This window comes from Cavia porcellus, unplaced genomic scaffold (genome assembly GCF_034190915.1).
Source record: "Cavia porcellus strain 051 isolate PalLab524CR breed Dunkin Hartley unplaced genomic scaffold, mCavPor4.1 scaffold_29, whole genome shotgun sequence".
Lineage (NCBI taxonomy): Eukaryota > Metazoa > Chordata > Mammalia > Rodentia > Caviidae > Cavia > Cavia porcellus.
In genome coordinates this window covers 40,811,497-40,835,808 of record NW_026947512.1, presented here as the reverse complement: position 1 = coordinate 40,835,808, position 24,312 = coordinate 40,811,497, and the positions used below count along the sequence as shown (strand labels likewise).

The 24,312-nt window shown below is 39.5% G+C and overlaps 1 long non-coding RNA gene across 2 annotated transcripts in view; it reads right to left on the bottom strand.

The window, feature by feature from the left end:
• Positions 1-24,312, bottom strand: part of LOC134473941 (uncharacterized) — a 66,654-nt gene that overhangs the window by 9,136 nt on the left and 33,206 nt on the right. The window lies entirely within an intron of this gene.

The window sequence follows — 24,312 nt, the reverse complement described above, 5'->3', positions numbered from 1 at the left end:
GATTATCAACAGTGCAAATTGGGATGAATTTTGTAGTATCACACGCTTTCATATTACATTCCTGAAATGATAATAATACTTACTTCATATAGTGTTTGTGTGAATTAAATCAGAAAAGCCAGAGCTTTCAGCATGTTGTTTGATGTATTGTGAGAAATGGGAATCATATTACTATCCTGAATGGTATTTTGTTAGAGAGAGAGCTTGAAAGCCAGCTGCTTCTGTATGAAATGCCAAAAAATGAGGATTTGCTCATCCTGAGAATCATGACTGGCAGGTACAAGCCAATGTCTGAATGAGTTTGCTGGCAGGGGATTAGGGAGTGAGGTTGGTCTTCTTGCTAAATTGACTTAAAAATAATCCTGTAAAAGCACACCTGCTAATGTGATGCGAGTGGCCAGAACCTCTCTCTGGTGGCTCTGTAGACACCCACTTACAAGGAATGGAGAGCAGGGGGCAAGGACAGGGGCAGAGGGAATTCCTACAGCAAAGCATGGTGGCAACCAGTGCCTTAACTTTTCCCTTCAACCTCCTCTGAACCTCTCCAGGTGGGCCCAAAATGCCACAACTCATTAAAACAAATGCCAAGAAATCCTTTTAAGAAACAGCTTAGAAACTGACCCTCCAGAATTTACCTCTGTTGACCAAATTAGACAGTTTGAAGCTTAAAAGAAAAAGCTGAAAGGCCAGTAGGGCAGAGAACTAGAAAAATAAAGAAGTCATAGTGCTGAGTTCAGGGATATTTGCCTTGCTGAGGCCTCCTTTGCCATAATTAGCGCGGTTAGGACTCTGTAAAGAGAGAAGAGGATGTCTGGCTCCCAGACCCACCTACCGGGTGGCTGTGGGCTTCATGCTCTTTCATCTTTAAAATTGAAAACATCAGGCTGGGAGTGTAGCGGTGGAGGACTTGGCTATATGAACTAGGCTTGAGTTTCAATCCCTAGCACAGCAAAAGTTAAATAAAAGTGAAAACATTTTCATGATCAATGCTTCTCAAGCTAGATTTATTCAACCTACTGTAGAATCATCCACTGGGGTGGCTTCCCAGAGCTGAATGTAGCATCCTTAGAGGCCCCTAAAGTCTGAAAGAATGGGAGACACGAGGTATAATATCTGTATGTATAAGAGTCTCTTTGCAGACAAGTTTCAGAAACACTAGCCTACGATATTCCTGAGATACAAACTATTGGCTGTAACTAGATATGCTACTCATTCAGAGAAAAACGTTAATGAGATTTGTTTCTCATTTGGGACATTTGCAATCTCAGAAACACTCTCCCAAGTCAGTAGTGGTGAGCACAATAACAAACTAACTAAAACCTTGACCATCCTTTGCAAACATTAGTTCTATTCCCCCTCAGGTTTCTTCTAGCCAGGGCCATCCTGGGGCCATAGCTGCTCTGTCAGCCGCCATTACTGCACAAGAGAGGTTCAATACTAATACAGACTGTGCGTACACACACACATGCATGCACAGCCTGGGAACATGGAGGCATCACCTTATGTTAGACTCTCACAAGTTCTACTTCACTAATCATCAAAACAGTCCTGTGAAGTAGGTACTACTTTGACCCCACTACACCATGACAACACTCACACATAGTATGATTCAGTAATTTGTCCACAGTCACCCAGCTATGTAAGGGAAAATCTCTGGATTCAAGCCCAGGTGATAAAATGCCAGCATGGTGCTCTCCTGTTCCCATCACTAACGTAACTTCCAGTGGTGGGATTCAAGGCCTTGGTGGGAAGGAAGCATTTTAAAGAGTCACAAATACCCAGGAGTCGTCTGTGTTATGAGAATACCATCAAGGTCTTGATGATTCTTTCTAACCTTAAAAAGTCAATTAAACCAAGAAAAATTAGTGAGCAATACATATCAGGTGTCAGCTGACATGTGGCATGGGGGCGCACTCCTGTAATCCCAGCACTCAGGAGGCTGAAGTAGGAGGATTGTTGCAAGTTCAAGACCAGCCTGGACTACAAAGTGAAGTCAAGGCCAGCCTTACCTGCATAGCAAGACCCTGTCTCAAAAAATCGGGAAAAAAAGTAAATGAATAATTTCCAGATGTCTTTCAACCCCAAGACTAGGGGATCTACATGAGGGGAAGGCAATCTGGGAAAGACATAAGTATTTCCAGTTGTCACAGTGATGGGGACCAGAGGCATGCAGATCCCAAGGCCACTGAAAGGCTCTCAAGGTAGGTGATGGAGTCGGGTGTGCAATTAGTACTCTAGCAGTGCTGTCCCAAGGCAGAAAGGGCCACTGAGCATTCAGAGCCTCCATCGGTTCCTTTCCCACTCAATCCCATCAGCCTGATCATTCCTCCTAAGATATCAAGTTAATAAAAACTTAAGGCAACGTTAGACAATCTTATCTCTATCTGAGGGGAGAAAAAAACAGGCTGACATCTGGGTGTCATCTCATCCTCCACCTGAAGGATATTGAATGTGTTTTCATCAACCCTATAGAAAATTTAGAACAAAACAAGTTTAACTGCAACTGTGTAAACCTGATTTATGTGGGTAACTAGGGCATGAAAGATTAAAATGGATAAACAAAGACAGGATAAAAATATGCCTCTTCTGTAAGTCTATATCCAATATTAATCACCATTATCATTATGATTATCCTCCTCGGTATCAGCATCATCAATTTAGCCGCTGTTTCTCTTGGTGACTTCTCCTTTTATAAAATGCTATTAATTGCATCCAGGCTGATTATCTGCTCCTACTGCTAAACAGCTGTGTAGGAGTAAACATCCCTCAGTGCAACACCACCTCAGGCTGCCAGGACCCAGAAAATCAATCCAGATGTGAACAGCAGGCTCAGAGAGCAGCTGCAGGATAGAATAGTGTGCTAAGCTTAGTGACAGTCATCACTGTCACTAAGACTTCCAAAGATTTGGAGATTTCCTTAAGTACAAGGCACCATCAAAGAGTTAACAGCTTGAGTTTTGCCTTTTGTTAGTTTAATTTGGGTCAGAATCATTCATCCTGAGGAAATTTTGTCTGGCCCTTTCAAAAAAAAAAAAAAAAAAACCACCACCAAGGGAATAACCATAGGAATTCCTTAAACATGCTATGAAAAACTGTAACTATCCCAAATTTTTATTGTGGTTATTAGGGAACAAAGCTATCTCAGCATTTTAATGTTTTAAGTACATTCCAAAGCATTTTAATTTGTGATTTTCACAAATTAGAGCTCTCACACATTTTTCCCTAGACAGACTGAGGCAATTGCATTGCAAAGCCATAGCTATTTCTGTCTTCCCCTTTAGAGTAAACACAACTGACTGGCAAAAATGCCAGAAAACCTGTTGCTACGTTTCTCTTTTGTAGTTTTTTTTTTTTTTTTTTTTTTTTTCCTAAATAGTTCCATCGCCTCTGGGCATCACAAACTGTTTAAGTTGATCTTGTTTTAAGGAGCCAGCACTGAATTAAGAGGCAGGACACTTACTCATCTGTTAAAAACGGGAGTAATGGACCATCTTCTCACCACGTCAATAAGCAGTGCTAAGGAACGCATGAGACCACGGGCTGATGGCAATGCAACCCGCCTTCATAAGTGCTCTAACAGGGATGTAGCAAACAGCTGCAAGCCGTCTACAGTGCACACCAGCAGCCTCAGAAAAGTGTTCCTTGACCCTGTGAGTGTCCTACCAAAAAGCAGCCTCAGAATAAGCAGTAATGATGGGCTTACAGATCTCTGCCTACAAAAGCTGTGTGATGGATGCCATAAGTTAAACAGTGAGAAGTTGCAGCCAACCTAAATATCAATATTGTAAAATGTATTAAATATATTATGGCATACTTCTATAATTATATAGTCATTAAATTAAGATTTTTTAAAGATCCTGTAACACTATTACAGGAATTTCAAGCTAGAGTGGTTTTAAAGGATTATATAGCATTCAGTACAAAATTTGGTACATGAACAACTACAGGTAATCATAATGTGTGTGTACATATGCATGTGCATGTTCATGTAAAATACAGGCATGTGTGTAGAGGTATGGAGCAGGATTAAAAGAGAGACTGAAAGGAGAGAAAACCAGTAAGAAAGAAATAAGACAAAAACTAGTAGCAATTGCTAATCATTTGATGGGCTCTGATGTCTTTTATTTTTGTCTATATTTTCCAACAAAAATATTTTCTATTTTTATCATCAAGAAAAGTGAATGTTATTTTAAAAGGTTTAGAATACATTTTAAAATCTGTGCCATGGGAAAATCCTATACAAAAAGTCAGGATTTCAACTCTGTCTAAAAAGTCATGGATTAAAAAAGATTTTAAAACTTTCTAATATGAACACTGGTTATTTCTGAATGACAGGATTGAGATGATTTTAACTTTGTCCCTTAAATATTTCTTAATTAGAATAAAACAATAAAAACATAATTTTCAAGAGTAGAAAAATAAGAGTCTTCATATTAGCAATAATGGGCCAATATTAAAAATAGTTTTAATTTGTGTTGTGTTATATGAATTTGCCCTTGTAGATGTAATGCATGTATTTTGATACCAGGAATGGGGAAACATTTTCCCTATGCTGAACATATGCCCAAACACAATAACAGTGTAGTTCCAGAGAATAGCCAGAGCTAACTATCACCGTGATACTCATCCTGCCCACCTGTGCTGGAAGCTACCATTCCATCCATACCGGTAGAGCTGTGGCTTGTAATCCTCTCTCCTTCACTGCTGGGTGAGACTGGTTGAGACTGACAAAGAGGAAGAAAATTGTTCAGAAGCTTTTTCTCCAGAAGCACTATAGCAAAGAATGGTTATAATAGCTTCTTAGTATTTCCTTTTGCCAGCAGTGTGGAAAATCAAGCTGTGATTAATTAAACATATGATTCTAAACAAGGCGAACATCACTTCTTGGCATTGAGAAGTGTTACAGAATAGAATCTTGGGGACATTTGAGTCATATTTTTCACTCTGTAAAATATCCTCACTCTTCCAGTTTAGAATCCGTAACACATCTACATACATTTGTACCCAAATGGTAAATTTTAAGCTAATGGGCATAAGTTGTTCATCTCTATCAAATATGTATTTTTGAAAGAGGGAAATTATAAATTAACAAAATTAAATTTGCATTTTTGAGCTTTTCTATGCATGCAAATGTGGGGAATAAAGTCTGAGGTCCCCCCGCCCCCCATGTCATCTGTGACAGAATTCAGACTCACTCCCTGTCTCCCAACAGCAGCTCAGCCCTGGCTGATCCTTTGTGGTCTTGATAGCTCTCTGTCTCACTGAGCAAGAAAAGGACTGATTGCTCCATATGTGACAGGAGCTGCCGTCTACCCGAAGCATATGTGTTTAATCAGCTTTAGTACCCCTGTAGACCACAGGAAGTGAAATATTCAAAACTGGGAATAATTATCATTTCCACTGCATTAGCAAAGTTTGCTGCCAAGCCAGGGGGTAGGGCACTCAATATCACTCTGCTCAGGGTGGGCTGGCAGCTTAAGGGGCACAGCCAGTAGCTAAAAAGCACATGGCAGGTCTCATTTGCTCTCAGCTCTCCCCCTCCCCACTTAAACTACTCCTCTATCTTGATGTCACAATTCCACAGTGATTAATGAAGAATGTGGTGGCCTTTCTCATTTTTCTCAAAGTGACCTTAAGATTCCTCTTCATTAGGAGGAAAAAAATCAAAATCTGTTGATTTTCCAAGCCAGTGAAAAGTGAGTGTGCCCAAAGGCAGATCAGAAAAGAGTGTTCACAGTGCATCAGGAAGCCCATCAATGTGCCAGCAGATAAGCTCCCGTAAAGGATGCAGGGGTCCCTGAGCCCACACACTTCTCTCTCAAAGGGCAAGAACCGGAGAGATCCTCAAGAGTTCTGGAGAAGACCAGAGAGCCCACATTCTTTTCTGATCTTTCTCCTAACTATAAAACTGTGTGAGCTATTTGACATCTCTGAGTTTTGATTTCCTCTTTTGTAAGGCAGAAAATTAATTCTGCCATTCTTACTCTTGGCATTGTTGTACAGATCAAAGGAGATGATATAACGATATTTTGAAGCTTCTCTGTATACCAGGAAGCACCAGCATAATCACCAAGAAGTGGTATAAAGGAGTATTAACGTTGCCAAAAACTAAAAACATCTGATCTTTGAAGGATGGAAGAAAATACATCCTCTTGCACAGCAGAAACAACAATAAACAGGTCTAACTTTTGCAATTTAACAATATATATCAAAAGTCTTCAAAACGTGCACACCTCTTGACCCCAAAATTCCACCATGTTGCTGTTATTTAATTTTCAGTGTTAGAGTAAAAATGTATAAGAATTACTTTAAGTTTTTTGCTGCTCTTAGAACTTAGCAATGTCACCCACTTCAATACTTGTTGGACTAATTCTACTATTAAGAATTGTCAGCGATGTCTGCATTCCAATGATGTCACATAAAAATAAAATAAGTCATCTCTTGGCTCTCTGAACAGTACCACAGCAGATGGCAAGAATAAACACCTTTAAAAAGGAAGCCAAAAATAAGGTGGTTTATCCATTTTCTAAGAAAGACTGGTATGATGCAAAAGTACCAGCAACATTCAATATAAGAAATATTTGGAAAAAAGAAATATTGGAAAAACATTAGTCACAAGGATTTAAGAATCAGAACTTGCATCATGGGTCCTGTATTTGAAGTGAGCCTTGCTGTTCTGCAGAATGATGCCGTATTTAGAAATTTCAATCTAATTACTGTCTATGTTGAGGGCAAAGGCGGCCTAACTTCCCAAGCGTGGATTGTACTTGTGACAAACATTCTATGCTTTAGAAGTGGCAGACATCGCTTCTAGGCCTTTGGCTAAGATCAAATGTATAAGTGGCAGACAGTGATTTGGGATGTAAAGTATGATGCTGAGTACGGGGTGGGAATAAGTGCCAAGTACAATTAATGAACAAAAAGGATTATAGAAACCATTTGGCCTTATTTTGAAATAAGATAACAGCTACACTGGTTACTTCAGTTATCTATTGCAACTTACCAAACAGTCCTTAAACTTAACTTAAACTTAATACTTCTGATAATCTAGATCAGGCTGGGCTCAGTGGGCCAGTTAGTCTGCCCCTGTGGCTTCCACCGGACTGACATGCCCAGGAGGGCTTCATCACTTGTGTATCTGCTACCTCAGTTAGCATGGTGGTGGAAGCTAGGGCCTGGCCATCTGTCAAGACTGTGAGTGATCTGACACTGCACCCACTTGCAAGGTGACAGATGAGTCGATCAGCATTTCTTAGATGCTGGTAGAAGTCCTGTGTGAGAGGTAGAGAAGGTATAACTCAGGAGGCCCAGGAGTCAGCATGAGCTTCATGTTTCATGGGTTTCCCTTGCCCATCCTCCATCCCCACCTACTAATGTCCCGAGGAAGCATTTTCTGAAGTCCAGAAGCATTGTGTGGATTTTTAAAATGCATATTCCCATGTGCAACACCAGATCTGTTGAATCAGAGCCTCTGAGGATAAGGCTCAAAAATTTACATGTTACCAGATGATGCCTATGAGTGTGGACTACTCTGAGCACCCCAACCTGGAAATTCCCACCTTTGCTGATTTCTGCCCCAACACCTTGTCATTACCACTAGCGCTGCAACACCTTGACCTGTGTTCCTCACCACTTTCATCCATCACACATCATCATCTAAACTTTGGCTCTAAATTGTCATAGACAGCAGCACCCCAAGAGAAGATCATGTTGTTCTGAGTATCTATGAAACAAGAAGAAGCAAGTGACACTAAAATCTATTTTCCACGTGCTGATCAATTGCTGTGAGTGTTGGCTCTTTGTTGGATGGAGAAAGATAAGCAACACAAGGTTCCAGGAGGCTCTCACACAGTCTCATATTTGAAACTCAACAACTTTCTGCACAGTCTCCTCCAAAACTCCAGAGTCCCCCGCTGCGTCTTTTTCCAAGTGTAATAACCACACATGTAAGAGAGGACATAAGGCCTGGCCACTTCTATAGACTACTAATCACTAGTTTCACCTTTTGAACAAATTTCTATGTGCTATCTTTCCAATAAATATATTCCTTTAAAAAGCAAAAAATCAGCCAAGGCATTTATAGTTCACATTTATGTTGTGCCATGAAGAAATGATGATCTCAAACAAAGATCACAAATTTAACTTCTGCAGATTGGCTCTAGTCTTTAGATATATTTTAATTAGTCATCACAGGCTTTCTCTCTCTCTCTCTCTCTCTCTCTCTCTCTCTCTTTCTCTCTCTGTCTCTCTCTGTCTCTCTCTGTCTCTCTCTCTCTTTCTCTCTGACTGTCTCTCTCTCTCTCTCTCTCTCTCTCTCTCTCTCTCTCTCTCCACAGTTCAGGCTGGCCTTGAACTCACTTTGCGTCGAACTTGCAATGATCCTCCTGCCTCAGCCTCCTCAGTGCTGGGGTTACAGTCATACACCATCATGCCTGGCTCATCACTGACTTTTTAAAAAATGTTCTAAGGGTCAGGGGTTTAGCTCAGTGGCACAAGCACCTTCCTGGCAAGCGTGAGGTCGTGAGTTTGATCCCCAGTACTGGAAAATAAAATAAAATAAAATAAAAATTGTTCTAATATTTTTAAATTCTGGATTGCTAGCATCTCCTAAAACTATCAGGACAAATGGATCCCAAACTCATTCCTGACAATCTCAGTGGTCTAAACTGGACAGACTCTTCTTCTGTTAGATATGGGATATGCTCTGCTTTTTGCCACGTGTTCCACCCCTTTTGTATGGCCTTGTATAAAGTTGTTAACTTCACAATTCCTGAGGTATCTGAGTCTATCTTCCCTGCTAAGCAAGGTGATCTCTGTAATAATCAATACACAAGAAGATTGGAAATGTACTGTTCTGAGAGAACCAAACAAGATGAGTGTCAAGATTAACCAGTACTTGGGCAAGAAGAAGCTAAATCCAGGAAAAAGACAGCAGGAACAAAAAGCCACTAGAACAGTACCTACAAGGTCTAGGCTCTGATCCCAGCTCTGCTGCTCAGCAAGGAGTCCAGCCACGTCACAGAAACTCCCCGGGCTTCGGAGTCCTCATCTGTTCTGAAGGAAGCGAGCTGGCATCTTGGATTCTTGCTGACCTAAGTGCACCCTGCAGGTCTGAGCTATCCAACTAGCTGTCTTTGCATGCTCATTAGTTAAAAAAACGATTTTTAATTTTTAAATGGTGGAAAAAGCGAACTGAAAATAATATTTTATAATGCACGTAAAGTAAATGGAATTCTTATTTCAGCAGCCATAACTAAAGTTTTATTGGGACAGAACCAGCATAATGTTTATGATTGTTTTTGCTACACAACTTTAGAGTTGGGTAGTTGAGCATGTGAGAACTGAGTAACAACTATATGACCGACAGGCATAAAATACATGGCTCTTATAGCACAAGTTTACTGATCCCTGCTCTAATATATTCTGGGCTACTTCCAAAACACCGCCAGAGAATTCCTTACTTGTGTTTATACACAACACTCCTTCTAAAAGCATCAAGAGGCTTTGGGGGATCATTTCAGGAAGTCGGTAGTTTAAGTAGAACCAAAGCATCAACACAGACTTTTTTCCCATGAAAGTAACAATAAGAACTACCGTCCACCAAATGAAAATTATATTCTAGGCACTTAACATATTTTATGAAAATTCCCTGCAAATTTTGGATGTAGGCTTCACCATCCTCATCATTTTCTAAGAAAGCAAACCAAATTCTAGAAAATTAAAATAATATTTCCAAAGCTGAATAAGCAGCATGAACATGGCCAAGTGAAAACTGAAATCTACAACTGTCTAACCCCAAAGCCCAGTACATCCTAAAAAGCACTCTTTATAACCAGGGCCCACTTCCAGGGTTGGGGGTGACCTAAGATAAATTGAGACTAACACCCCAAATTGCACCCAAACTTTCTTTTCTTCACAAGCCTCATCCTGTACCTAATTCTGAAAACTTTACATAGTATAGACTCACCTCATGTGATTTCCCCTTACATCACGTGTTTGTCCTTCAGAAATTTTGCCAGGAAAGCTGAAAAATAACTAGTGTTCCTCAACTTGATTTCAGACTGTTTAGTTCTCAGGAAAATAAAACCTTGTCATCTGCTGAGATGGACTCAAACAGTGATGGGGCTTGTCTGGTCTTTACGATCATCTGCTTTGCTTCATGTCGGCTGTTTGTGATGGCTGTTTGTTTTCATTTTTCCTATTCCTGTTTTCATCTTAGCAATATGTTTTCACTTGTGAAGTTAAAACAAATGTTTTAGAGTGAAGTGAAACCCACTAAGCAGTGTATTTGTATCTTCAAGAAAAATATTACCCATTAAGAAAAGAACTTGGGGGCTGGGGATTTAGCTCAGAGGCATAAGCGCCTGCCTTGCAAGCAGGCGGTCATGAGTTCAATCCCCGGTACTGATAAAAAGACAAAAGAAAAAACCTGGAGAGTCAAAAGAAAAAGTTGAGGAGAGAGAAAGGAGTCTATAGAAGTGGCCGGGCCTTATGTCCTCTCTTACATGTGTGGTTATTACACTTGGAAAAAGACGCAGCAGGAGACTCTGGAGGTTTGGAGGAGACTGTGCAGAAAGTTGTTGAGCTTCAAATACGAGACTGTGTGAGAGCCTCCTGGAACCTTGTGTTGCTTTTCTTTCTCATATTGTTCTGAGTATCTATGAAACAAGAAGCAAGTGACACTAAAATCTATTTTCCACATGCTGATCAATTGCTGTGATTGTTGGTTCTTTGTTGGATGGAGAAAGAAAAGCATCATTTTAGCCTATATATTTTTTCCACATTTATAGCCTATCTTCTTCATTAAAAAAATATATATGTATGTGTATATAAATGCACACAAACATTGTATATGGAGAAAGAGAATCTGCTATAGGCAAACACTGTGCTAGGAATTGAGAATAGCTAGTGGACTAAGAGCCTGTCCTAGGGCCCACAGCTTGGCATACAAAGGATTTTAGGCAGAGAAGACAGCACAGTGTGGTCAGACTGCCACAGAGGGTGCATTTAATCCTGCACGGAAGAATCAGCAAAGCCTTCCTAGAAGAGTTACATTTGAGCTGAGCCTTCAAGGATGAAAGGAGAGGGAAGACAGATGCATAGAAGGAAGAAAAAAGTAGGAAGATGGCTATTGGAAGAGACAACAAATGGTACCAGAGAATAAAGGAAAAAGGAAGAATGATTGGTCATTTTTCCCAGAGGAGAAAGAAAATACCCAACCACCTTACTTCCCTTACCCTTCCCCTCGGCTCCCATCTGTAACAGTTCCAATTTGAATCCAAATTATGTCTGAGATTTGGGATGCACTAGTAAACTAGCTCCGATCCTTTAATCCCAACACCGGATGGTCTGGGGTGTCGGGATTTGGAATTAATTAATTCAGCCACCTGTAACATGCCTTCAGATGTTGCTGACTGTTCATCTCATACAAAGTTATTTGCAGATGCTGAGCCTCCACAGCTCCAAAAAGCTCAGACTTACTGTTCTTCGGCTCTTTAGCCCTGTCCTCCACCATCTCTGAGTATGGGATTTCACCTGTGTGAGGATGTTTTAGAGAATCTGAAGCTTTCTTTACTTTCTCAAGTGTAAATTCTCACCATTTATTGAGTTAAAGAGGAGTTAAAATAACTCCCACAAGCCAATTTAGGACCAGCCTGCTCACACGGTCACATAACTGTAGAATTCTGCTAGTTGAGAAAATGACCTCACAAGGTATCTCTTCAGCTTCCTTCTGTCAATCCAACCAGAGTGTTTACATGTACTCACCCCTGCACAGTAATAATGATAGCCACTAGGAGGTTTAAAACGTTAAATTCTTTGTGTATCAATATCAGTCAAAAGTTTTGAAAAGCATGATAAATAGGGAGATTTGCTTGAAAGAGATCAAATGCAATCATACCTTGTATTTGCTTGTTATATGCTAAGACCTGCAGTGGGTACATGCTAGGGTAAAACAGGAAGGCTTTTGTGAGCCAAGCAAGGGTCTAAGTCTTCTACCAGTTGGATCAACCTTTTATGGCCTATGTTCTCTACCGATTTTGTACTTACTGGAATTGAGATCAAATTTAAGCAAAGTGGTAGAAGATTTTGCCGTAACCAATATCCCTGACTTTAAACCTTTCCTTCCCTCTCTATGTTAGACACTTTCCACCTTTAGAAATGAAATAATTTCTTTCAAGAATATAGATGTCTTCTAGTTTGTAACTCAAGTCCTTGTCTGATCAGTAGGCAGCTTAAAAATCTTAATATATTTTCTCTTATCTTTGAAAAACAATGTACACAATCTGATCAAACACAGAATTTGTAATAGCCCTTTAGAAGTTGAAGGGCATTAAAAATGGTGGTTGTTAATAAGCTTGCTGGGACTGTTATCTGCATTTCAAAGGATCTCTTGGGAGAAGGAAAAAAGGTTGATCAAGCACAATTATTGTGTAGAACAGTTAAAATTTTTAACTACTCCAATATGTCTGTGGTGAGATTTAATCTTAGTGTAGGGATACCTTTATCAACCATTGGGATTTATCTTGCACACAAAGCAATTTAGACACACATGGTTCCTGCCTGTAAGGATCTTTTTAAATGGAATTCCTCTCTATGGATACTCATTTGTATTGGCGGAATTTCTTGCAAAGAAAACAAAGCATCTTTCAAAATCCCAATCATATTGGAAAGATAATACAATTTCAGCATAATATTCCCTCTCCAGTCAAAAGTTAATGAGATAATGAGCTTGGTTTAATTTCCTGGTAAGGGCACCGTTTTCAAATCACAAAGGCCCTGGGCAATTCTGGCATTTCTCAGTGCCTTCCTTCATGGTGCTGTCATTTTGGGTGCAAAGTGAAGAAAAAAAAAAGCACAAATTCCCACTTGTACTCTTCCTCAATCTGAATTGCATCATTTTAGCCTATATATTTTTTCCACATTTATAGCCTATCTTCTTCATTAAAAAAAAAATATATGTATGTGTATATAAATGCACACAAACATTGTATATGGAGAAAGAGAATCTGCTATAGGCAAACACTGTGCTAGGAACTGAGAATAGCTAGTGGACTAAGAGCCTGTCCTAGGGCCCACAGCTTGGCATACAAAGGATTTTAGGCAGAGAAGACAGCACAGTGTGGTCAGACTGCCACAGAGGGTGCATTTAATCCTGCACGGAAGAATCAGCAAAGCCTTCCTAGAAGAGTTACATTTGAGCTGAGCCTTCAAGGATGAATAAAAGTACTGAAGGTAAAGGAAGTCAGATACAAACAATCTTTAAATACGTCAGAAGCTCAGGATAGATGTATGGCAGGAAGTGAAAGTAGTCAGTTTTGTTGCCTGATGAGAAATCTGAATCCAATGAAAAGATTTTGTACTTTCTCCTATGGTTCAAAATAGTCTCTGTGGATTGTTCTTCAAGGAAGCAAGCTTCAAATTCATATTTGAGGAAGAAATTGGACCATACTTATTAAAGTAACATTGACAGAACATAAAGCTAGAGAAAAGCATCACAGAAAATTTCAAAGACAGCACAGGAGATGGGAAGGATGCTGGGAATAGAAAGGAGGGGTGCTCGCACTGGACGCCGTCCCCCTACCCGAAAGAGCAAGCAGATGCCCTGTGAACGCATGGCTCTCCATCCCCCTAGCCTGGAAAAAGTTGCCAATCTCCATATGCAATCTGAGAGCTAAAAACAAGGATTGCTGCATGCATTCATTTAAATTTCTTTTTATTTTTAAAAATGAAGACAGGCAGATAATAATATCTCATCAGCTCAGTCCCCAAAACACCAGCTGGTGGCCTCTTCAGGGTGACCTGGATGAGCAACAGAGAGCATGGATGACTGTATTTGCTGCTGATTAAGTCTACACTCCAGGTTCTTTAAATTGGGCTAGCCAGCTGGAATGCTGTCACCTTTAGGCAGCTACCCTGTGTCCATCTTCATTTGGACTGAGAGACAGATGCTCACCCCTTTCCTCAGAATAATCAGCAAAGACACCCACAGTAATGAACTCTGCAGTTCTGTTGTGATGGCTTCTCTTCCTAATCACTCCATCTGCACCGGCTCTACATTCCACCTATCACGTCGGAGGGGCTCAATCACCAGAACACCTTCCTTGCTGAGGATTTTTCCCAATTCAGGTTTTGAATTCATTTTTCTAAATTTAGTACTGCAAAGTCTTCAGGATAATTTGGGGCATGAGTCTGTAAGCAACATAATGAGATCTTATAATATATCTCAAAGGCTAAGTTAACACTGCTTCCCTGTGGTTTGGGGGGACTTCACTGAGAGGATTAGCACCCCACCTAGCCTACTTAGGTCCCAGGACCTTAACCATTAATTTTACTAGCGCTTAATAAGATATATTTCATTTACCATAAAATTTACCCTGTAAGACTATACAGTTAGGCTGGGGTATAACTCAGTTGTACAGTGCACGCTTAGAATATGAAAATCCCTGGGTTTGACCCCTAGAACCAAAAAAGTGTACCATTCCATGACTTTTGGTATCACTTACAGAGTTGTACAAACATCGTCACAATCTAGCTTAGAATATTTTTATCTCCCCAAAAAGAAGCCCCATAACCTGTTACTCCTTTTCTCTCCCCTCCCTCCAGCCCTGGCTACCACCAATAGTTTCTGCCTCCTTAGATTTACTTCTGTGGACTTTTTATGTAAGTAGAGTCAGAAAATATGTAGTTTTTTGTGTTCATTTCACTCAGCGTATGTTTTCAAGGTTCATCCACCTTATAGTATATATCAATATTTCATTGTTTTTACTAACAAATAACATACTATTTTATAGATATTCACTTTTTTTTTTTTTTTTTTTTTTGTCTTTTCCCTTTCCATCCTTCAGTTAACAGACATTCAGGTGGCTTACATTTTTGGCAATGATGAATAATGATGCTATAGACATGTATGAGTTTTTACATCTACATGTTTTCATTTCTCTGGGAATACACGCCCAGGAGTGGAATTACTAGATCATATGGTGCTTGTATGTTTAACGTTTTAAAGAACCGCCAATCTGTTTTACAAAATGACTGTACCACTTTATATTCCCATTAATAATGTTAGAAGGGTCCCAGTTTCTATACATCCTTACCAACAATTCTTACCTGTCATTTTTATTTTTACCTTCCTACTAGGTGTGAAGTGATATCATATTTCAAACTTGATTTACATTTCCCTAATAATTAATAGTGTTGAGCATCATTTTAAAGTGTTTATTGGTTATTCATTTGTCTTCTTTAGGAGAATGTTTATTCAAATCCTCAACACATTTTTTACTGGGTTATTTTTACTGTTTGTTTTGTACTATTGAGTAGTAAGAATTTTTATATATTCTCAATACAATTCCACATCAGATATGTAATTTGCAAGTAATTTCCCATCCTGTGGTCTGACTTTTCACTATTTTGATGCTGTCATATGCCACACAAATGTTTTAAATTTTGGTAACATCCAGTTTATTTCTTTTGTTGCTTGTAATTTGAGTATCATATCCAAGAAACCACAGCCTAATCTAAATTTACAAAACTCCTATATTTTCTGTTAAATGTTTTATAATTTTAGATTCATTTTCAGCTAATTTTTTGTATATAATATGAGGAGGAGTCATGACCTTGATGATTAATACATAAATCCTTTTCCTTTTCTCCAATATATAAAACACATGGGGACTCTCCCACAGGGAGCCAGCCCAGGTGGGGAGAAGCAGCCAACCTGCTGCTGCATGCACACAGGCTGCCATCAGGACTCTCCCATGGGTGCTGGGAGCTGTTGAAGCTGGAAATTGAACACATGTGCAGGACTGTGGCATGGCCAGGGCACGGCCAACATAATAACAAAGAGACGACTCAAAAGGCAAGATAAGGCCACAGCGGAGGACACTTGGTTCCAACCCCAATTAATAAGTTAGAGTCTGTAGCTGCAGGCATTTCATGTCTGTAGTGAAAGTCAACCTGGAGACTTTCTCCTAAATTAACTAACATACTTCTCCTAAATTAACATAGTCTATTACTTGGGAAAGTCCTTGAACCCCTCCCAAGATCCTGCTCAGTTTCCTGTATTTTCCACTCTAACCCCTTCATTGATTGAAAGCTAAGTAAATACAGACTGTCCAGAGACATTTCTTGTCTTAGTCCCTAGATTCTCAACTCTGATAGAGGTTTTTGATCCTCCTGGAGCCCTAAAATCAGACCATTTGTCTCATTTATTTAAGCCTTTTCCAAACACTCATTTGGGAGATTGGGGATCTTGGCCAGGACCCTTATACATGGGTAGCTAGTGTAAGCTAGGAGAACCAGCGAGCCACACCCTGCAAAAACCATTAGTGTCTGGAGAAGCCCACCTTGTACCCCACCACCTCCTAGGGAATGCAGGTTAAGAGAAACCAAGGTGCCTGAGCCAGCCCGTACACGGTGGATAGGTAGTCAGCCTGGGAAATGCCTGGGGCACTGCAACCCACTTGTCCAGAAGAACTCAGGAAAATATCAAGACAAAGGAGCAAAAGGCAATCTCTGGCCTCTAGCCCATCAGAACAAGCCCAGGAGACATGAAAATGGAAGAAAGCAGAAGTTGCATACCTGAAATTTCAGGGTTGAGGGCACTGAAGTAAAGAAACTACTTCATGAAACTGTGAAAGAAATCAGATCAGAAAAAATATCTCAAGTAAAAGAAGAAATGACAAACATAATAAAAGCATTGCTGATTGTATCTGAAAAAGGCAAAAAAATAGGATCACAAGGGAATGAGAGAAACCTTGAATGAATAATATAGAGAAGAATTGAAATACATGAAATACAAAATCAAAAGAAAGATCCAGTAAATTAAAAACTCCATTGAGAGCTGGCAAAACCACTTAAAAGAAATGGAAGACAGACTTTCAGACCTTGAGGACAGAATGACAGCTAGCAATTGTGAAAATGAAGATCTCTTAAAAATAACAAGCCACCAGGAATTAGCAATTCAATGGCTGTAAGATGATACCAAAAAAAATAATCTAAGAATGATAGGTATCAGCAAAAAATCAAGAGTCAACACAAATAACATTAAGAGACTATTTACAGAGGTAATAGCATAAATCCAGGTATGATAGTGCATATCTGTACTCCCAGCACTCAGGAGGCTGAGGCAAAAGGATCACTGAGAGTTTGAGACCAGCTTAGGCTACAAAATGAGCTTTAGGCCAGCCTGAATGGCATAAAAAGACCCTGTCTCAAAAACACACACACACAAAAAAAAAAAAAAAAAAAAAAAAAAAAAAAAAAAACTGAAGGAGTTAGTGGGATCCAAAATGTACAAAAGATATTGTGAAAGTGAAAGGGGAAGAAACATCTAAAAAGGAAGGTGGTAGCCATTGTTAATTTCCTATTATTTTGTTTTAAAGTACCATGTCATTTTCATTGTTTTGTTTTGATTGGCTTGATTCTGTTTTGTTTGGTTTGATTTCATTACAACTGATGGATTGAGCAGCTATTTTGAAGATAACAAGACATATTATGGTAGCCATTGTTGATTTCCCATTGTCTTCTTTTGAAGTCCTGTATCACTTTCACTGTTTTTTATTGGCTTTATTGTGTTCTGTTTGGTTTTATTCTCTTAAAAATAAAAAATTAAAACACATACACATACATGTTCATACTGTAGCAGAAAGCTGACTAACACAATTATCAAAATAGCAAAAGCATCTATCTTTTGACCTGACAGTCTCCTTCTTAGGAATTTCTTTTAAATATACTTGTGCATGAACTAAATGGTGTGGGTATAGTTGTTTCTTAGCATTTTAAATGATAACAACTTGAAAAATCTCAAATGCCTTTCAATGAGCAGCTAATTAAATAATTGATGGTTCTGTCCTAAAATAATATTATGCACAGGAATATCGGATAAAGAAGCTCTTTATCCTTTCAAGGTGCATTATTGAATAAAAACTGCAAGGCCCAGAGAATTGTAAAATGTAGTGTCTTTTGTGTAAGACATGGTGGGGTGCTATGTTCGAAATAGTTATCTCTCCCCAAAATTCATGCATTTAACTCTGCTATGCTCTGAATATGACTCCCAAAGTTCATGTAAAAATTTAATTACCAATGTCATAATATTGAGAAGTGTGACCTTTTCATCCACAAGTACCCCTCAAAAAGGGGAGAATATTTAGGAAGGTTAGGGTTAGGGTTGGTGATTGTTATGGTTTATGTGGGTGGCCCCCAAGCTTCATGCATTTGCATTATGTATTTGTGATTGGTTCATTGTCTAGGGCTTGGATTGGGGATGTGAGTGCTACACTGGCCTACAGGAGGAGCCAGGATGTGATGTAATGGCAGGAAGAAGGTGTGTCTTGCTCTCTTGCTGGTTTCTGCCTTGCTGTTTGCAGCTGCCATGAACTACGGCCCACCATACCACCCTGCCTTGGAGCCAACTGAGTATGGACTAAAACCTCTAAACACTGTAAGAAATAAAGCTTTTCCTTCCCAACTTGGTGCATCAGGTATTTTGTCTCAGCAACAAGTAAAAAGTAACTAAGTCAGTGATGAAGTCAAGTGGATGGAGCCTTTAATAGTGCAAATAATGACCTTGAAAGTAACTAAGTCAGTGCTGAAGTCAAGTGGATGGAGCCTTTAATTGTGCAAATAATGACCTTGAAAAAGAGCTGAAGGGAGTTACCACCCTGCACTTTCCTTCTGTAACTCAAGATGTCATCTTGAAAACACAAACTGGTCCTCACAAAATATCAAAACTTTCAGTGCCTTGATCTTGGACTTCCCAACGTCTACAATTGTGAACAACCAACGTATCTGAGCACAAGTTGTCTGGTGTATGGTATTTTGTTATAACAGCACAAGGGAACTAAAACAAAGCCATAGCCTCCACAATAACAGTATTAGAAAGCAGGGCTTTAGAAGGTGATGATGTCCTGAGAGTTTCACTTCTTAGATGAAATTAGTACCCTTAAAAAGGAGGCTCCAGGAAGATCCCTCATCTTCACCTCTGCACAGGGGTGCAAGGTGAAGACAGCCATCTAGGAAACAAGAAGAAATCCCTCACCAGACCTGGAATTCCCTCCTTGGATGTGGACTTAGGAATCTCTCAAACTGTGAGAAACAAACTTCTGCTGTTCATGGCCCACATGGTCTGTGGCATTCTGTTACAGCCACCTAGATTGGCTACGGCAGGTTAAGAAGGAATAGAAATGTGTATTTGCAGGAAAAGCATACTTACGGGGATAGAAAGTGAGCAATGGGGCATGGGAAGGGTTGAAGTGTGTCCAGCAGACACGTCTTTGGGCCATCTGGATTCATACTTCAGCTCTATTGGTATTAAAATAAATCTATTAAAAAACAGGAAACTTGGTAAGCACCACGGTGAGGGCCAGGAGGAGAACGGAGCTCCCGGGATCCGACCATGGAGAGACTCAGGCAGCTTATTCACCCGCCCTCTTGCTAAGCATCTGCAGCGTGGACCTGGAGAAGAACCATTACCTGTGAGCCAACTGCCACGTGGGCTGAAAATCAAGCACCCTTCCCCCACCTGCCTCCTCCCCCATAGCTACTGGGGATAGATATTTCAGCATTTCTAGGGAGGATGACCATATGCAGTTTAGCAGATATGGGGGATTTCCTTCTGTCTTCTGTTCGAAGGCATAGGTTGTTTTCACTGTTTTGTTATGTTCCTTTTGCTCTATTCAGTATTCTTAATTGGTTTTATAATGTTCTATTTTTGGTTTGATTTTACTGTACCTAACTGACTGGACAACTATTGTGAAGTTAAAGAGGTATACCATAGTACATGTTACTACTGACCCCCCAGTATCCTACTGTGAAATCCTGTACCAATTTCACTGCATTGTCTCGATTCACTTTGTTCTGTCTTGTGCTGTTGCATTTTTACTACTTTCAAAATTAAAAAAAAAAAAACAGGAGTGAGAATCAGAAGCCATCTTTGGATTTTAAAAAAGACCCAAATTGTCTCTGCCTTTTAATGATACTCTGTCTTCATAATATTCTCTTTTGCCTGTGTTGGCGTCCCCCAAAAAATTCATATGCAGAAGTCAAAGTTTCAATATGATAAGGGATGAGTCCCTTAGGAGATGATCAAATCAAAAATAGTCTGTCCTTGTGAGTGCGATTAGTGCCTTGTTATAGAGGCCTGAGGGAATTCATTAATCCTCCTGTTCTGCCATGTGAGGCCACCACAAGAAGGTATCATCCTTAAACAACGAAGCACTCCTACAACTCTGAATCCAGGGCCTTGATCTTGGATTCGCCAGCCTCCAGAACTACAAGCAATAGATTCATGTTGTTTAAACATTTATCAGTATAAGGAATTTGTTAGAGCAATGCAAATGGGCTAAGATAGCCTGTATAGACTGTGTTTTGTATATAATTCCTCACACATGAAGAGAAAGCCTTGAAAAGAAGTATAGGCTTCCTCTTAAGTCTACTGACAGAATAGAAAACACCAAGCCATCTGCAAGCACCTATGCACATGCAAAGCTGAGGAGAATGTGCCCGTCATTCCTAAGAACTGATGGCCTTCTGATTCCATTGCTTTCCCATGCGCACCCCCCCCCCACCATGATGCTGCTTAAATACTTGCTTGGTAGAAAACAGGGAGCTGCAGAAGGCACTTTCATATCCCTGAAGAACTATGGATGGTATAGCAGTATTCTGATGTCAGGAGGCCTGTGTAACATGCTTTCATCAGATTCCACTTTTCTAAACTGGGGATGTGGTAATCCTGCATTATCCATTTTGCAGGAATGCTGTCAAAATCAAAGCGGTACATTTTGTGAGCTGTAAATGATATACTAATGATAGGCATTGCAGCTATTGCTTTTAAACTGCCTCTGACAACTAGACCTTACAGGGAGTCATTATCTCTCAAAAACCAAAAACAATATCATTTCCTTTGCCCTTTTTGCCACTGTCAACAAGAAAGTGTAGATTTGGAAAGAAAAGAAGTGTCTACTGTTGGTTTCTGTGACATTTGCTGTTAGTTTATGAATCCTTACATAACAGCTAGTAACTAAGAGCTACTTGTTATAGGTTAAGTTGTGTCACCCAACAAGATATGTTCACCTGTTTACCTCCAGTATCTTCGAATGTGATCTAATTGGAAATAGGGGCACTGCAGATAAACTGTGTGGAGCTGGGGCTGCAGCTCAGTGACAGAACCCTTGCCTGGTATGTATGAGGCCCTGGGTTCAATCCTCAGCATAGCAAAAAGAAAAGTAAACAAATAAAAAGGCACCGTGAGAATACAAAGGAGAAACAACGAGCAAAGACACAGGCAGAGATTTGAGCTGTGCCACTGACCGTCACCATCCGAACTTAGGAAGAAACAAGGAATCACACTGTGGCCTTCCTGACACTTTGGTCTGAGCCTCCCAGCCTGCAGGACTGTGAAAACATCAATTTTAGTTCCTTTTCACCACCCATTTTGGAGCACGTTGCTATGGCAGCCCTAGGAAACCGGTTTAGGCTTTCGCTCATTTCCTTCCCAACTCTTCACTTCCCCCAGGGAGTTAATCTGAGCTGCAGTGGCTGTACCTCTGATGTGGCTCTGGTCATTTGGCAAAAGCTCCTCTAGCAGCAGACCTTAGAACAACTCCAGAGGTCCTCATCCACCATTGTCTGTAGCCCAATGAAAGATTACAAATGGTCAGTGAAATTAATTTACATGAAAATCTATCTTTATGCCACTAATTTAGACTTTCACTACACAATGAGGGAACTGATACAGATGGAATACAGATAGCTTTCCTAGCTATCACTTTGCATTTAAGATGTCTGGAAGCTTTGGGAAATATCAGGACTGTTTTGCCATAATATAAAATCACTATTCATGGCATGGGAAGAGTTGCTTGCATTCTAATAAAAAAAAATACTTTGAGTCAGAAAACCTATCACTATCCCTATGCCCATCATTAGCTTTCAAAATTCTTGTTCTGAAAAAGAAAATTAAACAAGATACTGACGCATCTATGTGTTCTATGATTTAAGTGTGTGTGTGTGTGTGTGTGTGCATGTGCGTGTGCACATGCGTGTGTTTAATAAACTTAACAACTTAAAGTTTGTGGACCCACCTTAAAAAAATATTGTACTCTTTGATGGTAATGTTATTTCAGATCATTCCCAATTCTGGCACTTTCCAAATTAGGTTTGAAAGCTATGCTTATTTAAAATAATAAATGAAAATATCTTCCAACAGACTGTTTTTAAAAACCAGGTTTTTAAACAATATTGTGCTTTAATCACATTTCTATTTTTTGTAAACAAAATAGAGATTTTAAGAATATAAAATAACCTAATTGTTAAGACTTTAACCATTTTTATCCTAGGGGGATTGAATTCTAAGAAACATTATTTCCTTTTTGTTTGTATTTTCAAACTATATATAAGTAATGTGTTTTAAAGAAAACAATAGTTGTCCTTAAACTATAAAATATCTCCTCAAACAATTGTGCCAAGGTTTTCATATCTAAACCTGTATTTGTCATTAATCATCAGATTTTATCAAATGGAACAGTGCACAACTGTCTGTGTGTGTGTGTGTGTGTGTGTGTGTGTGTGTGTGTGTGTGTGTGTGTGTGGGCGCACGCGCACATACAGACACTGGGAAGGGAACCCAGGGTCTCATGTGTGCTAGACAAGTATTCTATCACTGAGCCTCATTCCCAGCCCCACAAGTACTCTTTAAAGAAACTATTTTCATAAAATAGGATATTTCTCAGAAAGTTAATTCAGTAAATATTTCAATAAAGGTAGAACATGGAATAATGCAAGACAGGAGATGCCTTTTGGGATGAGCAACATTAAGTCCAGCCCACAAGAGTAAAAAGAAGCTGGGGGTGTGTGTAGGACCTGGGGAGGGGTCAGCTACAGAAAGACAAACTCTGAAGCAGGGTAATGGAAGGGATGTCCTTGAGAAATGTGTTGCAATCTTTAGAATATGAAAGTTGTTAAATATGGACTTGAACTAAACAATTGTGAAAATCATGTTTACAGAGCAGAATGTAAATGGTATAAATATTGACATGGTAAACGTGGTAGTTAAAAGTGGAGAGGAGAGGAGGTGAAAGAAATGATCAGACTGCTAATTTTTTCATTTCCATGTCAGAGTCACTTTTCTGTCAAAAAAATCGAAACATGGATTTATACAACACACAGGATTTCAATTTCTTAAATTGTCCATAGTTTTTTTTTTTTTTTCTCATGACCGTGAATGATTCTTTAAAAACAAATACAGTGGCTCAGGAACTTAATTTGTTTTATGATTTTAGAAAAGAGAGCCACTTTGTTTTCGTGTGACAAAGATGGGTGCAGTCATGTTTGTCACCTGATGCAGTTTGCAAACAAAAACAAAACTTTGCTAAATGCTTGTTAGTGAACCAAACTGTTTGCAAGTGAAAGCATTCATGAACTGAGGTACCACTGCAACTCTTGAAGTAATAAATATTTATAAGTTTAAGAAGCCTTATAAATTTCATGTTTCATTTTCACTTAATTTTATATAAAACTAAAATTTATACTTTGTGCTGAAAGCAACATATCGATCATTCTTATTTGATAAAATTATTCCCTTCTATCTATATCTATAGTGTATGAGAATACAGTGAGGATGTGCTGGCTTGTACCTAGATGTTCTCCTGAAGACTGATGAGCTCAGAGGTGGACCTTTCCTGAGCTGGTTGGATCTAGAGAGTGTGACACTGGGATTAAAGGTTTTGGTACTAGTTAGTCCACTGACTGGAATTAGCATATTTCTGGGCCAGGTTGAATGGATTTACCCCACACGGAAGCCCCAACCTGAGTATGGGTGGCACCACACAAGAGGCTTGTAGGCTGGGTGGGATAGAAGGGGAAGGGAGGCTTGCTTAGCTGCTGACGCTTCACTGCTTTGTTGTTTTCTGTCTGCCATGCTATGGACTCTCTCTTTTGTGACGTCCCTCTGCTATGCCGCTTTGCCTTGGAGCCAGCCAATTATGGACTGAAACTTCTACAAACTATGAGCTAAGACAAACCTTTCCTCCTTTCATGTCAGGTGTCAAGTGTTTTGTCCCAGAAATGAGAATATAATGAAGATAGATTTATACCTACCTTTACTGTTGGATATTGTTGGATGGTGGAATTATTGTTATAATAATTTTTTTCTCTTCTATGCTTTTATAAGTTTACAAACTATCTTCAAATGAAGGACAGATACACTCCATCACTTTTTAATTTTTCATAGTGTGTATTAGTCAGTTTTCCTTTTGCTGAGCAAAATACTTGTCATGGTTTATGTCTGTGGCCCCCAGGCCTCATGAGTTTGCATTGTGC